The sequence below is a fragment of the Lissotriton vulgaris genome, chromosome 1_1 (genome assembly GCF_964263255.1).
Source record: "Lissotriton vulgaris chromosome 1_1, aLisVul1.2, whole genome shotgun sequence".
In the NCBI taxonomy this organism is placed as follows: Eukaryota; Metazoa; Chordata; class Amphibia; order Caudata; family Salamandridae; genus Lissotriton; species Lissotriton vulgaris.
This window is the reverse complement of record NC_141685.1, coordinates 1447208550-1447224340: the sequence shown is the minus strand read 5'-3', so window position 1 is coordinate 1447224340 and position 15791 is coordinate 1447208550.

Genomic DNA, 15791 nt, shown 5'->3' with positions numbered 1-15791 from the left:
ATTCTTCCAACATTTGAGTGTGTAACTGGATCAAGACATATCTGCCACAGAGATCCCAGAAGCAATTAATCCGGTGTGAATAGGTAAGACTCAAGGGGCAGATGGCTTTCAATTGAAATTTTATTAAAACTTCCAGGTCCAAAATGGTCCCAATCCTGGAGAAAACTTGTAAATAAGCTATAGGAACCAATGTCTTCCACTTCGAATGTATCAGGGCATATATATTCCTAATACCCAAGCCTGAGAGACGAACAGCTGTGTCTCAAGTACGGCCAACCACCCTTCTTCACTGAGAGGTGAAGATTTTGGCAAAAGTAGTATCAATGAGGCTGAGCAAGTTGATCCCATTGCTGATCCACAGGAATCTAGTGAGTTTCGTACTAATGGATCATCACTATACCATGTGTGCAAAGTACTATACCTAGCCTGACAGACCATGCAGGATGGTCAGGAGAAGATAATCTTCTCCCTCATCTTTGGAAAGTACTTGATCATGTGGAGCATGACTATATTTTCTGCAGTTTTAGTAAATTTGGCCTTGGACATAAGTTCATACAGATGACCAGTTGGCTCTATCAAAACCCATAGCAAAGATAAACCGCAACAGATATATCTCTGAGTTGATCACAATCAAAAGAGGTAACAAACAAAGGTGTCCTCTGTCACTACTACTCTACACAATGGCACTAGAATCGTTAGCAATACCCATTACAGAACCAGCCACTATCAATTGGACGCAAAGGCCAGCAGGCCTTAAATTAATGTTCAACACTGCTAATTTCTTGCTGACAATGATCAAACTGGATACTTTCATACCAATTCTGATAGAGGAATTTACTAACTTCTCTGATTTTTCTGGTTATAAAGTCAGCTGGACTAAGAGTGAAGCTATGTCAACGACACATAGTACTACCTAACAGGCGCTGACTGACCTGGCTTTTAAATGGATACACTGCAAATCAAAGCACTTAGGAATTCTTGTTAGTGGAAAATTTCAAACAACGGTAACAAAAAACATACAATGAGTACTAGATTACATTTTTAAAAATCCGTAAATAGGAAAAACTACAAATTTTGCTATGCGGCAACGTTGAAACTGTGAATATTGTGCTGGCATCAAAATATAATTACTTCTTCAAAATGCTGGCATTTCAAATACAAACCCCCTTTCTGAAAGTCATTGATGTCTCAATTAGGAAAAAATTTTTTAGCCTGACTGTACTGCAACTGGTAGTAACAAGGCTTTATGCAGCTACCACAGCAGGAGTACTAAGACTGTCTCATATAAAGTTATACTGGAGGGTTTACCTCCTCTCCTAATTGGAGAACCACTTCAATTCTATATCTTGAAAGTCCAGATTGGGTTCTGATCGAATTATCAACAAAAAGTCAAAACAGGCATCCATACCCTTGACACGGGCACTACATTTCTGAGGGATCCAGATTATGCCAAACTAAAGGAAACAATACATATGTGGTCCACGACTCACAGAGACTTAGGCGAAAGAGAATTACTCCCCTCCGAGCCCCTCTTAGAACAATGCTGGCATAACAATAGATGACAGACAGGAAAATATTGGTTTGATAAAGGAGTCAAAGATATTGATCAGGTATACTGAGATAGAACCTTGACATCCTTTGCGAGAATTCATGAAGGAGTATTGCCTATGCAGAAACAAATCCTGGCAATGCCAGCAGATAAGCCATTTTATGATACCTAAACTGAAACTGTTGCCACAAGACCTTGGCATCCCCCCTTGGTCTAATTGGTAAAATTGAGCCGCTGTAAAAAGGTAATGTCAGGATCATATGAGCGCATGATAGTGAACGTCTGCTTGGTGCTTATGAAATATCTCCTTAGGCAGAAGAGACTACACAAATCCAACTCTAAGGACTAGTCCACGCTAATGTTAACATATGACAAAAGTCTATGGGAGGCCGGGCTTAAGTTTAATTCTTTCAAAATATTCAGAGACTGCCACTGGACCCCTTATAAACTGCAGAGAGCAAGAAGGTCATTGTATTGGCGTGGCAGTGGTTCAGTCTACAATTATATTGGTGACAACTATGTAAAACTATATATGCCTTAATCATTTCTTCCTCACGAGAACTAGCCCACCTGAAAAACAACAAAGACACCCTAAGAATGACTTTACATAAACAAAAATGTATTGCTTCAGCTCTGTCAATAACAAAATGGTGCATTTTCAGGAAACGTAAACTGCAACCATACCTACACATCAAGGGTGGATCGACTCTAAGCCCACCATAGCAGCATGCATGAGACAGATCCATCAGGTCAATGATCAATTGCATCTGTTCTATTACATCTAGAGTCCATTCCCCTCAGCATGGCTGGGAAGGTTGGCTGCTGGAACTAATGTAAATGTCCCAGAAGGACATAGCTTGTGGGTATCAGTATCAACGGTGTCATGAGACTTCTGAGTTTACTAATGGTTTTTGACCATCTATGTACATGTTCGGGCTGCTTCAAAATCAATAGTCTTTGGTGTTATGCTTCTACTCTTCTTTTGCAATCTTCTTCCTTCTTACCATTACTTGCATTCTTAATTTGCGGCAAAAAATGCATGAATCAAGGAACTCCTGGTTTCATGTCCATAGCTAGAGGGCATTTGCTGAAATGTTAGATGCTATTATTGAAATCCTTATATTGAAACTGAAACTCCAATAAAGATATTCCAACACAGATCAGTATTAGACTTGTATCTCCTATGTATACTTTCATCCTTCTCACAGACATGTGACTGAATTGAGCATATGTATTACAGTGCTCTAATCAACTTCCAAAAGAATCAATTCATTTCAATATAGTTTATTTTTCTTCATCTATAAATGTTATTTCTTAGAAAATGTTAGCCTTTTAATCCTAACATTTTTCTAAACATTGCAAAACTAATTTCATTACAAGCCTGTACATTCCGTGCTTGAAATAATGTCCAGCCCGAACTTTGTGAACAAAGTAAATGAGATAAAGGAATAGATTAGCAGTGGAATACAGGAGTATAATAAAATTAGATGAACGATGTGCCTTCCTGTCTAGAAATAAACTTATGGACCCTGTGATTGTGGACAGTTTTTCTGGTTTTGAAAGTATGACTTATATGGAATGATTTTAAATGTGACCGATATGAAAATATCAGAAAATAATCTGTAAAGGCTTTATGTGCACATTTTCTAGAAATTAATTTATAGATTAAAAAATTTTAAAAATTGAGAAACCCATTGATTGTTTGGGAATTTGATTAAGCTGATATCACAATACTCACAATTGAGGCATTTAATTGTGCAAATAAGGGAAAAAAGAAGGAAAGACATACTTATATAAAATGTAACTAAAAGTTCCTGGATGCACAGAGGTCAACCATTTTCATGATAATAGTCCAGATTAGTACACATTGCACAGAAACAAAGTACTCAATAAATAGTAATGATACAATGAGCAAGTGATCCTGCTCTGATGAAATTCATGTTCAGTCAACGGACAGAATAAGACCAGAATTAAACGCAATACTTTACTAAATATAGAGGGGCAGATTTACAAGCCCCTTGCGACCACTTTTGCGTCAGTTTTAACATGGGAAAGGTGACGCAAAAGTGGCGCAAGGGGCTTGCAAATCTGCCCCTGAGTGTTGGAAATTTGCCATTTAATCACGGTCACCCCAGATCTTTTGCTGAACCTGTTTTTTGTTGGAGATAGGACTCTGCACACTATTCTCCTGCCAACCAGGGATGAAGCACTGGTGTTCTCCCTTTTAAACACAGTAAAAGTGGCATTTTTAATTTATTTATAAGTTCCCAATATATTGTACTACATGCAAATATGGCTGTAAATGTAATACTACTAGTAGACTGCAGCACGTATTGGGCAACCCACTAAAGTTGCACTGCAAGACATGACACCAGGCCAGGTCCTGCAGTCTGGGTAGGCAGTTTTAAACATTTGATAGGCCTAAACCTTCTTTTTTTAAATTGTATACGTCACCCCTAAGTTAGACCCTAAAGAGCATGGTGCACAGCATTTAAAAAACGGGACATGTATAATGTTTTGGAGGTACTGGCAGTGTAAAACCTTCAAAGTCATTTTTCACTGTGGCAAGGCTTGCTTTTCTATACGAAAACACTGGGTTAAACTATTACAAACTATTTTGGAAATAACAGTTTTAGAAATTTTTCATCTTACTACCAAAGCTAAATGGGCCTTTCTACCAGTGTCCAGTGTAACAAGACTATTGATAGCTTCCCTGTATTGAGATGTGGATTGCTCCCAGACAGTGGACAAAGGGCTTAGGTAAGGAGATATATTGTTTCCTCCCTGAGAAGAATGGCCCGGGGGCTGTGCTCAGCCCCTTCTTGAGCTTTAAAAGATGCCTACCCTGTCCCTGTCAGGTGTCGCTCACACCTAGGCCTGCCTTTCTTTTGTCTTGCCAGCCAGCTTGGCTCCATACCCAGTGGGAGTGGAAGCTGCCCCGGAACTGCTTTTGGAGGGTTGTCCCATTTCCATACCCACAACCTGGGGTGGGTGCAGGGAGCTCTGATCAGGGGAAGAAGGCTTATGCCTTTCTGATTTTAGGGAAACAGAGGCACTGTGGGATAGCTTACAGTAAACACACAGTAAAACACACAGTAAGTGCTTCAAACGTGGGCAGGGTCACCCCTGGGGACTGTTATATAATTTACCCCACCCACAAGCTGGCAATGGGCTTAATTGTTATACTACCAATCAATTAGGGGGTTATAACTTGTTGCTTCTCACCCATAAGTGTCTGAAGATGCTGGGGGGCGCCAGCTGATCTGTCTGGGTGTAAAGGTTCAGTCGAAGAGCCAGGCCTTGAGTACCATTCTCAGAATACTTCCGGACCACTGAAGAAAGGACAAAGGACTGTTCTGCTATCTGAAGAACCTGAAAGAGGACTTGACCAGCTTGACTTGAACCAAGGACCCCAGAAGTTTCTCCCAAGAGTTGGTTGGCTGACTTACTGTTTGAGTTACAGGAATACCACAAGCTTCCTGAGGCCCTTTCTCTGCAACTGCCCAGCTGACCAGCATGAACTGAAACTGCACTGGACCCTGCTGCTGGCCTCTGATGGAGTGAGCCCTAAGGCCCAAGTGGTGTCCCCTCCAAGTCTCTGACCTGCACTGGTGTTAATGTGCACTGCTCCTGTCCCCAAACTGCAAGATGCCAGGGCTAGGAAATAACTAACCTGAATTGTTCCAGGAGCCTGCATGAGTGAATTCAAGACCACAAATCCCCCTGAAGGCTATCACACTGCACCCACAACTATGTACAGAGAGCACCCCGCAAGGAGCTAAATAGGAGAGTCATCTAACTTCTACAAATGGGTCAAATGTCATCCGACTTCCTTGGTCACTGATGTCCAAGGCCGTACCTTTAGTCAAGCTGAGGATCCGTTCTGTTAAGAGGAAGTAGAGGATAGGTTATGCTCCCTACCTATTGGTTTCACCTAATCTCCACTTCCCAGTTGTGTACTTTGTCTTTATGAGGGATGGAGTGTTGGGGCTCCTAATTACTTTATCTGTAGCAGCAGGTCATAGGTAGTGTGGCTGATAATCATGTATCTCCCTCCCAAATAAGAGTCTGTAGTTTTGATATTCCCTAAAGACACAAGGAGTGAATTAGTCTCAGTGTTAGTTAAACAATATCATACAAGTGTGTATTCCCTTTTATTCAGTTACATTTTTGTGGGTTCTTCACAATGTCGTGCCAGTTCTTAAAGTTCAGAGGGGCGACTTACTTTCAGGGTTCGCTTATTTCTTCTCTTCTGGTTTAATTGTTGTGGCTTTTTTTGTTGTGAATGTCTTTAACCTATATACCTAAAAAATACCTCAACATACCATCGCCCAACATGCCTTTTTTTAATGGCTGCACTCACTTTCCACGTTAGCACAGGCGTTTGGTAATTTGCCTTACCTTGCAAGTAATGACTGCCTCTTTTGTTTTTCTTGCAGATGATCACCTTGAGCAGAAAACTTCGACTCCTGATGTCAGAAAGGAAGGTAAATGCCGCATACAGAGTCTGGTCTGCAGGATCAGGTAAGTGGTTTCAAGTCTAAAATAAAACAAATAGGACTCAGGGACAAAGAGACTCTCTTCATGGGAAGGCTGAAAGCCAAGCAGTTGGAACATGCAGGAGAGCTGCTTTTTCACAGGACCATGCCCTTGATGGTAGCCACTCCCCAAGGCCATGTGAGTAGGCAGGGTTTCCAGGAGCTGTATGTTGGAGGCCAAAAATTAAAAAGGCAATGGCCCTAGGAAGAAAGAAAAAATGAAAAGGGCAATGGCAGTGTGGGGCCATGGAGTGCTGTACATTAGGAGCAGGAGAATGGAGTAGTTGGAGGATCAAGGTAATGGGAGGAAGAGGGTAGACTGGACCTGGGGTGACAGGGGACGCAAGCAGGCAGCACAAAAAAATCAGGCGGAGTAAGGCACAACACAAAATCTGGGACATAGAATTGCTGTTTGGCTTCAGCTTGCTTGTTTGTCCTCTGATGGAGATCTGACTTCCAGAAAGGATTCCAAGTCTAAACGTAGGAGGTTTCATCAGGACTTGTGCCGAGCAGCAACCCATCAACATATAGAGGCCTTCCTGGGCACATACATTGGGCTTTGACTGCTTGAAGATTTCCTGTCTTCATTGACAACCGTTCCAGGAGCCTGCTCTTCGGGAACTTGCTTTCATCGAGCCCTGCTTTAGGTACAGCATTCAGCTTGCTCTGCCGACAACAAGTCAACAACTACTTTTTCGACATAAAAGTTTCTAATTCCGAAGGTAATCTTTCCACTGGGATGAACCTGGTTCCTGCATTCAAACCGTTCTTTATCACAGTCGGCCTGAACTTTCAACTTTGACCTGGTCTAGCATGACCTGATAACTGCAGGTGGCACTTTATGCTTTTTGATGGTATTTTTAATTCAGAATTTAGAAATTCATATCTCAGGTTGTAGTTATTTGATTCTTGTCATCTTCATATCATTTTATTTATTGAAATGTTCTCTATTTCTCTAAATGGGTTTGGCATTTCACTTGTGTTGGGTTTTCATTTTATTACTGCTTGAGTACAGAATAAATATCTACACATTTTCTCTAATGTCAGCTTGACAGTTTTGGGCCAAACTACAAGAGGGTTAATTTAGTGAGTATTTTGATTCACCCTGACAAGCACTGGTTTATTAAGTAAATATACTGGTTCACCATGATAAGGACGGTGGGTATTATTTGAGGTGGATTTTCATACTAATACTCACATTTCTTACATAGAACCAAGAGTTTTATAATATATGATGTTTGTGAACAGTTCTAATGCAATTCTCTATTGATTGTGAACCTCAGATCGTATCTGAAATAGAGAGAACAAAGTTCCAATGTAATCAGTAAATAGAGTGTGAGAGGGTGCACTAGCAGCTAATGCTCACAAAGTTTTAGAACACTGACTTTGGTAATTATTATGGAGAAGCATAACCTTTCTGGAAAACAGTATACTTTATATCCCCTCAGTTATTTTAAATGCTGTGTGTTTAAAGCTAAGTACTCAAGATCCCTTAAATGGCACACAGACAGAAAACAAGGCGGTATCAAAAGTGGCAGGAGTACTGAAGAGGGTCATTGCCTCTGAGTCTTTGCTCAGAACCAGAGGCTGTGGTGACAGTATGTTGAACTTGTTGGAACCAAGAGGCCCACAACAAGCAACAAAGAAAAAGCACTTAGTGCGAGATGTACAACAGTTTAATGCAGTCACAAATGGGTAATCAGCCCGTTTGCGACTGAAAAATATGTCAGGCCCATGTACAAACCCTATTTTTCGACTCAGTAACCTATCACCGATTCGCAAAATAGGGTTTGCGACTCGCTATTAGGAAGGGGAGAGCATAAGGTGTCACTTCTTAATACCGAGTCTCAATGGTATGTACCATTGTTTTGCGACTGCAGTTGCAAAACACTAGAAGTTTACCACCTACTTCAAGTGGTTGGTAAGCTACTCGCAAACCAGAAGGGGTCCCCAGGGGCCCCCTTCCCCTTTGTGACTGGCATTTAAAATATGCCTACTCTTCAAAATAGAAACAAAAACGTTACATTTTTCTTTTTTAAATGCATCCAGTTTTCCTTTAAGGAAAACGGGCTGCATTTAAAAAACAAAATGCGTTATTTAAAAAGCAGTCACAGACATGGTGGTCTGCTACCCTCAGCAGTCCACCATCCCTGGGAGTGCTAGCCATTCCCAATTGCACCTGACTCATGAATATTAATGAGGCAGGCAATATGCGACTCCATTAGAAATCGCAAACGGTGTCTAGGACACTGTTGTACATTCCTATTTGCGAGCGGCAAATTGCCAGTCACAAAACAACGCAATTTGCGACTCAAAAATTGGTAGGGCCGTACATCTGACCCATAGAGTACAGAATAGACATAACAAATTCATGGACAGACAACTATTTGCACAGCCACTCTGTTGGGTAAGGTAAAGGGAACAATAGTGGATTGATAAAAGATAAAGATGTGAGGAGAGGAGTGTGCTTGATATGCTGTGTCCCCATCATAGGCCTGCCTTTCTGCTTTGCTGATTCTAGGTATGAGGACTTTGGCATATGTTCATGAACATTAATGCCTAGTGAACATGAGATGTCACAAGGTCCTTGTTTTCTCGTGAGAGTGCACTTGAGTAACGAACATTTTAGAGGCCTTAACCTCTTACAACATAAAAAAAGATCAAAGACTGTATGGTTGTGACCCTTGTTAAATTCAGCTAATTTGCAAGCATCAAACCCCCATTGGCACTTACAAGTGAAAAAGGCGGGAAAAGTTAGCTGAAATTCCAGATTGAAACACTGAATTATTGAATAGTTCGTATAAATAGGCAACGGTGCAAAAGGCTTACTTGTCTATGAGTAGGCTTGATACGATTAGGTCACAGAGCAAAACAGCTTTGAATTAATGAATGGAAATGCGAAAATGCTGTCAAATCACTGCACAGGTTTCAGGATCTGCAACTATTGACTTCAGTATTGAAATGGTATGCACCTGACCATTGGTATAATGAATACATTTTATTACACTGATACTGGATACCACCTAAGGTTGATGTGTTTCTGATTTTTATATCAGGTGCTTGACATCCGAAGTGTAAAAGGCGGTTTATGATCCAACGGATATTTGGTGAGTGACTTGTGTCTTCTACTTATTAAGGTGCCATTTTAACATATAGAAACATCTGTAATTGTGACACATTCTTGTCCAGCTGTAACTGTTGCATGTCTTATAACAAAACATCACACAATATCATTATACATCCATGTTACTTTGTAAAATAGTCCTAGACCCAGCGACAGCGCTTTAAATGATGACAAAACCATAAAGAAGTCAGCTTGCAAAATGGTGGCAACAACTTTAGTAAATCAATGTTTTGCTCACTTTATAATGTTGGTAAATAGCGGTGCCTAATTGTTCTATATGTTGAAACGTCCATGATCTTACATGGCGAATTAAAGGGCTTGTGAAATAAATATTCTTTTGGATTGCAGGCTAGTTATTATTGGTATCACAGTACTGAGTTAAATGAGTGACTAGAAACACACACACCCATGCTGCTCTCCGGCAGACACTCTTTCAAAGCCAAGGAAACTGCTAATGTGAAAAAAGTATTTTAAAAGTGACCTTTTCCTAATCTGGAAAGTAAAACTGCAAGCACAGTTGATTTGGTGGCTTTGTGCTAGTTTCAGTTTGATAGATGTTAGAGGCATAGGTACGACATACATCTTATTTAGCCAGTTGACACCTTGGGGTTCGGAGTCCTCCCACAAGCTTTTTATTATGTTTTCCTTGAATTCTCATTTTCAGACTGTACTGCCTAAATCGATGCTCTCCTGCCACTTAATCTTAAGAGAGGCAGCAGCTCAGCCGCATCAGCACAGCTATATGATAATCACTGGAGCCAAAATCAGGGTATCGTTTATATGTGTATGTTTAATAAAATCAGGAATCTTTAATTCCCACCCTAAAAATAGCCTTTCGGAGGCAGTCAAACACACAAACCGTTATTTACTTTTCAAAATTACAGGTGTTATTACTGTAGCTAGATGATAGGTTGTGTCACTCTCTCATAAGAAATTGATTTGCAACATTTACTCCCAATTTAAAAAAATATGCACAATGCAGATTGCAATATAAATGATTTTCTGTAAGCACATTCTCAAAGACAGAAAGGGCTGTCTAACCAGCAGCAATATCACTTGTTTATCTAATCTAACAAGAAAGTGCACTGTGCTGGCTATTGTAATAAGGATAACTATACATTTGCAATTTTGGCCAAATGTGAACAAGTGGTGGTCAGAAACATAGGGGCATATTATTAAGGGGGTTTATCTCCGCTTTTTTGGCTTTAAAAGCCGAGAAAGCGGAGATAAAATTATCTCCCTATTACCTAGCTGTCGCTAACACCAGTTAGCGACAGCTAGTAGGAGATAGCGATTATCTTGGTCCCCGCTTTGCATGTCAGTGATAATTATCACTAATGACATGCAAAGTGGGCGTGCCAAGATGTTAGCGACTGGAAACAGTCGCTAACATCACTATCTCCTATTACCAACTTTTGGAGATATTCGTGCTAAGCGCAAATATCTCCAAAAGCTAACACCTGCCCCTGAGCAGTTCTTAGCCATGTTATCCAATGGTAGGTGGATAACATGGCTAAGAGCATTAGCTCGGTAATGCATGACTATCGCTGACTTTTCAGCGATATTCATGCATTTCGGCCGATTTTTATCGCTTAGGACATATACCTTGATAATGGCAAGGTTCCTAAGCGATAAAAATCGCTGCAGCTCGGCGGTAAAAATATCGCCGCTAAACCAACATAGCGATAATTATCGCTAGTTATTGGTAATATGCCCCATTATTCGGTAGATTAAAATGAAATATCTTAGGGGCAGAGCTCGTCAGCGCCAACAATAACCGCCTTTCATGGGGCTTCTTAAACCAGCTCTTTTTACATAGCAGGTTTGTAATGGAGAAAGTGATGACAGTTGTATACAAAGTTGTGTTGTTGGTTGCACACCGTTTCAATTTGGGGGACACGTGGCAGCATTAAACGAAGGTTGGATGTCATATCTATTTTACTCTGGTTTTAAAGATGGTGCCCGTTAGACCTAGCACCATTGGCATGGGTTTCACCTGCATTTTTCTGCCCTAACCTCATGTGTTTTTGCTGTGTATTGGACTTCGTTGTTGCTGGTCTAGAAGCTTTGGGAACTTTGCCACTGCAGTTCAGTGCCAAAGTGCAAGAGCTCTCTTTGTAAATTATTTTTATGGATTAGTGATTCCATGATAAGCATATTTGATTTACTAGTCAGTTCCTAGTACAGTGCACTGTTTGTGCTAGGGCCTGTAAATTTAATGCTGCTAGTGGGCCTGCAGCACTGATTGTGTCATTCAGATAAGCAGCCTGTAAATGTGCCTGAGATCTGCTACTGCAGTATCTGTGTGCAGTCTAGTAATGCCATGTCAACTTGACAAGAGCACCCACTTCCCAAACCCTACCCTTCCCTTTTCTATATGTTAGTCACCCCTAAGGTAAGCCCAAGGTACCGCTGTGGGCAGGGTGCAGTGTAAGTGAAAGGTAGGGCATGTCCTGGTGCGTATGGCATGTCCTGACAGTGAAATACTGCCAATTTCTTTTTTCACTATTGCAAGGCTACCTGTTCCCATTGGACAAAATGGGGAATTTGCTTATAAGATCTTATAAACATAACTACCCCTGGGAACAACGTAGGAAAATAAAGTTTAGTATGCCTGAACTCATAATGTTAAAATGCATCTTTTAGTGAGGGTGAATTTGACATTCTGTGTTTGAAAATACCACTTAAAAGGTAGGTTTTTTATTGCTTAGCCATCCAGCGTGCCTCTGCTAGGATGCACATTAACTGTTTGGCTCTGGAGTGACAGGGGCTCGGGATGTACAGTGGCTCTAGAGAGTCTTGATTAGTCAGGGCTGGGCTGAGAAGATCTCAGCTGCATTTAGAGTAGGGGGAGGAGGTCTCCTTTAAGTTGAATGGGAATGTCTGCCTTACACAATGCTGTCTCCACCTCCTGCCAGGAAGCTGCACCAGAGAACACAACTGGTTTTGACTGGACACAGAGATTCTCTAGCACAAGAGAACAAAGGGTGTTGCTGTATAAATATTGGGGCCCAGACCACAGGACTTTAGATCACTTTTGGACTTCAAGAGGAACCTCTGCCAAGGAGAAGAGGTGGAGAAACTGGAGGAGGAGTTCTGCCTCTTTGCTGTGTGCTGTCTGGGGTTGGCCTGCAGTTGCTGTTTCTGCCAAGTAGAGGAACTATGTGTGTATCCTGCTTGCAAAGTGTCTCCAAGGGCTTGAAGTGAAGCTTGTCCCCTGTTCAAGAGGTCTCAGAAACAGCAAAGACCTCACCGTCCTTATGGGCCCTATATCTGGACTCGCTGGTTTCAGTCGCCGCCGGAAGAAAAGGGCAACCGACTCTGTCACTGAGTCTGTTGCAGGATTCCATGTCATGAAGGCACCGCAGAGAGCACTGCCTCGCTTCACAATGCAACCCTCGTCTCACCAACTCCGTCAATGAGCCACTGCTTGCACCGTGTCCTGTGAGCACTGCACTTCACACCACTTCCTTTCACGCTGCACAGACGTCACCAACTCCATCGCTGCTAAACTCGAACATCAAGCGGCTCTGTCACCGCACCGTGACCTGCCAGCACCGCATCCAACACCACCTCACCCTGCGAGGCAAGCCTTGGTCTCACCCACTACGTCAACAAGCCACTGGCTGCACTGAGCCATGAGGACACCACACCCTTCAACGCTTACATCTCAGATCACAACTGCAGCAGTTGACCCGACCGGTTCCCATCGGCACAACAAAAACTGTACTGTCTCTGAGTCTGTTGACGCTTTAGCTGACCCGTACCAATGCTATTGGCTGGAATTGTTCGACTCTGTGGTGTTCAGTATCGTGGTAGCCCCAAACTGAGCTATAGAGTCGGAGAAACTGTGTTTTCAAGGGTTTTTTTTGCACAATGACTATTTTAACATTAATGTATGTTGGACTTTTGTCGTCTTTGGTCTTGTTGGTTTAGATAAAGTTTTTCTTATTTTTCTAAACCGATGTGGTGTTCATTTGTAGTGTTTTCACTGTGTTACTGTATGCATGCACAAATGCTTTACACCCTGCCCCTGAGATAAGCCTGACTTCTCGTGCCAAGCTACCAAGGGGGTGAGCAGGGGTTATTTAAGAAATGTATCCCCTTTATCCTGACTAGGAAGGAGGGTCCCTACCTTGACAAGGGTACTTACTTCTGCCAACTAGAGACCCTCATTTCTAATAGTGCCTGACTGTGGAGAAAATGCCCAATAGGTCAGGCATCTGGTATGAGGAAGAGTCAGAGGGTATGCCTGGGTGTAGCTGTATGGACAGGACCTCTTGAGGTGTGGAAAGTGTTGGTGTACTGCAGGCTGGTGTGGCATAACTGGAACTGATGAGCACGTTAAAAGCGTGACTGACCAGGGAGTCAAAGGGAGGTAATGATCTGGGAAGTACTATCAGGGAGGTGCAACTGGGACATGATCATTAAAGGCACTAGTCACATTGTGGCAGTCATTTCAGAACTGAATAATTAATCAGACTTGAAAAGAAATTACAAAAAAGGAAACATTTGCTTATTTTCAATTAACAGCACATAAGAAGGCATGTTAAAGGAGGGAGGTGGTGAAGCTGCTGCTTGAGCTTTAGTGGAGAAAAAAAATAAATAATGGCAATCTGAGAACGATCTTGCATACATTGAAGAGAGAAGAAAAAATTAATGGAGTCGCTGGGGCTTTTTTGGAGGCTATGGAGAAAAGTATCTTGGAGATTACATTTGAAATCGCAGCTGTGGAATTCAGGTATAAGTGATGGAGGGACAGATTGTGTTGGACCTGGCCTTTTAGTAAGGCCACCCAGATTGGTGCCTTCTGTTCCTAGAACTGTTTTTGTCTTTATTATCACTCTGCACACATTTTCTCTGCTAACCAGTGGTTAAGTGTGTGTACTCTCTTCCTAAAACATGGTACCATTGGTATATGCCTGATTGGTACATTTAATGTACTTATAAGTCTTTAGTGAATGGTACTGAATGTACCTGATGCCTATAAATTAAATGTTAATTGCAAACAAAAAGAGAGAGAGGGTATTAAAGTATGTGTTGGGAGGAACTCCTGGTCCCCTATTAAATACTTTCAAAAACAAATGGAGGAGTACCCCCGTGAGGCTGTAGTGGATGAGCCTCGGAAATGAAATAAATTGTGGTGCACGTAGTGCCCAACCAGCCAAGGACAACAACAGTCCTTTAAGAAGACCCCTCACTCACCAACCTGGTTGGTGACATGCTTCATCATCGGGGTCCCACCCCGAGGGCCGAGTGCCAACAGGGTGTTCTTCGACACCTGATTACAGGGGAGATGGTATTTTTTCTTTTTATATGTGCATTGAGGTATTTAAAAGTGAGTAATTTAAAAAGTATCCAATGCTACTTGCTCCTGGACTTTATTCCGGAGTGATTGGACACTGAGTTTAAAATATGTAACACCTTTGTCTAGTTAGGTAGGCTACTGTGTTTATGACGTGTTGTGTATCAAAAAGGCACATGTGTTATGTGATTAAAATATAGGTCCACATGTTTCAACCTTGTTAGTATTATCAGTTTTCTGGCTGCTTTTCTGAACTAGAAGCAATCACTAGAGAACAAACTATGTTTAAAGTGCGGAAGAGCAAAGATAATTTAAGTATGTAAAATAAGTGAAGTGGTCTCTGACTAACTACTGGTCAGTGTGTCTTGCCTCTTTGAGTATTGTTGTGTCTCATCACAGCACTTCACCTGTCTGCCACATTTAGAAAACCCATTTACTGTAATTGATAAAAAAACTTCTGAAGACATAATGGTGCTGACCTTTGTGTGGGAATCTTCCTATTTAACAGTCTTCAAAACAAAGAAAGCAAAAAGTAGAGGGTGGCGAGTTTCTTGCCCAACTCACGTAGAGTATGGAAACAGATCTGCATAATTTGTTTGTGGATAATCAAGAAGACTAAGCCAGAAAAATACTGATAGCACAAGATAGCACATCCATTCCAATAGACATCATTTCTACCAGTATTAGCCTGCCCTAGAATACCTCTCAATACTATTCCATACAGCATAAAACTGGGCTGAATGGAATATTGGTTGAAGACTACACATACTGAATATTACAGACAGCAGTGGTACCGAAACAACATTTTTTTGCCCAGTCAATTTGAAATCCATAACTAGGATTCCCAGATTAGCATAGGACCATATGCCCATGTGCATCATTGGCTTCATTGAAAACAAAATGTGCCTCATAGAATCTACTGATTTCTAAAAGAAAGGCTAGCACTGGAAACATGGGGGCATATTATCAAGAACGGCGATAAAATTATCGCCGCTTTAGCGGCAGGAGACTGCCGCTAAAGCGGCGATAATGGGCTTGACTATATGTCCTTGTGAATTCCCATAGCAGCCTAGGTTCCGGTGTTAACCTGGGCCGCGGAGATACCGATTCCTTAATACCAAATCGGTAAAATTCGGTATTAAGGAATCGGTATTTCACGTTTACCTACATCTGGCCCTAAATTGCGAGGCAAAACCCAAAAGTGAAAAAGTTATTTTTTTTCAAAGCTGTATTTTCTGATCAATGTCTTTTGGGAGAAAAGTGAGGTGTGATATG